At 40.1% G+C, this 1,648-nt stretch overlaps 1 pseudogene; it reads right to left on the bottom strand.

The window, feature by feature from the left end:
• Positions 1-406: 406 nt before the first annotated feature.
• On the bottom strand, positions 407-525 carry LOC120609990 (uncharacterized; annotated as a pseudogene).
• Positions 526-1,648: the final 1,123 nt, after the last annotated feature.

Below are 1,648 nucleotides of genomic sequence, written 5' to 3'. Positions count from 1 at the left end.
AGGTTATTTTTCAAACTTAGTTCAATTTTGTTTAATGTTTTCTTATGGTTACGTTTAGGTCATTCACCTTTGGCAGAGATATCACAGAAATGATGCTGAGTTCTCAATACCGAGGCTGAGTACTCAATATCAGGAGGCAGATGGTAAGTCTCATTACTGACCATGTTAAGTCTGATAATTTGCTTAAGGTGTGATATCTCTCATGTTTTTTTACTGTAAATTTACTCTTCAAACCATTGTAACTAATAAATATCTAGTAGGTAAATAATTTGAGCCTATGTCAATATTCTTTTCTCAATTTTACCCCCTAGTTTTAGCACCATTGATGATTCTTTCTTGAATCAACAGAAATTATAATATTTTGCCAAATGGTGATTTTCTTATTCTATCTTTTTTTTTTTTTTAACGCCTATAGCACCTGGTATTCCTAGGTGGTCTCCCATCCAAGTACTAACCAGGCCCGACCCTGCTCGGCTTCTGGGATCAGATGAGATTGGGCACGTTCAGGGTGGCATGGCCATAGACCTTATTCTATCATTTTGAAGCAGGACAGGGCAAATTTCCCCAAGTTGGTGGAGGGAAACCAAGCCCTGTACCAAGAGAAGTGAGTCCTTTGGTGGAGAGTGTAGAAATAATTCAATACACACGCCAAAGTTAGAGTCGAGAGGAAAGTTTATTAGAAAAGGGGTAACAACCTACGGACAGAGTGTAGTCTCCTCTCAGAGGCAGAGAGTGAGAGAGACAGTGAGAGGGACAGAGTAAAAGAGAAAGACAGAGGGACAGTGAGAGGGACAGTGAGAGAGACAGTGAGAGGAGCCAAGAGTGACTTGGAAAGGCAGTGGGAGAGAGAGACAGAGAGTAAAGGCACAGCGAGGGACCCTGAGTGTTCCAGGAATTCAGTTTATATGTCATTCTTAGTTCCCATTTCCTTTGATATGGACATATAGTGAGGAAAGAGAAGGGTATGTAATGTGAAAGGTAAGAATATGTAGTGTGAAAGGCCTGCTGGCAGTTCCCAGCCTTTAATCCATAGATTCCAGCATGGTTTTAGCCATAGGGATGACTCTCTTGGTTCCTGTTTTCCCTTTCACAGGTGTGAGGAATGGATTGTTGGTAATCCCAGTAGTAATCTTCCTTTGTTATGAAGGTGTCTTCCTGGCCTGGCTGCAGGGCTAATCAGCATATTGCAGTCTCTGAATGTAGCTTGACTACCATTTTTAATTTTCTTGCCTCCTCCCTACATTAATTTCTTCCCCATTTATTAGCTGGCTCTTTACTGGTAGGAAGAATGTTTTCCTTCTTCCTTCCTTTCCTCCTTCTCTATTTCTTTCTTTCCTTCTTTTCTTTCATTTGTCTTTTCTCCCTCCTCCTTCCTCTTCCTTCTTCCTTCCTTCCTTCCTTCCTTCCTTCTCCTCCTTCTTCCTTCCTTCCTTCTTCCTTCCTTCCTTCCTTCCTTCCTTCCTTCCTTACCTTTCTCCCTAATATTTGTATTTTCTAAGGTATTTGTACAAACAATATAGCTGTAATAAGTATGAGAACTGAAAAATGAACAAAAAGCTAGAATCTGAGCCTTTTGACAAATCGACTGTTTCCGTTAAGATTTCTCATTTAATTGATACAATGACAATTGAAAGAATATTAAGTCAAC

This window comes from Pteropus medius, unplaced genomic scaffold, assembly GCF_902729225.1.
Source record: "Pteropus medius unplaced genomic scaffold, Ma_sr-lr_union100, whole genome shotgun sequence".
Taxonomy (NCBI): Eukaryota; Metazoa; Chordata; class Mammalia; order Chiroptera; family Pteropodidae; genus Pteropus; species Pteropus medius.
Note: the sequence above shows the minus strand (reverse complement) of the source record. Positions and strands in the feature narration are given on the sequence as shown.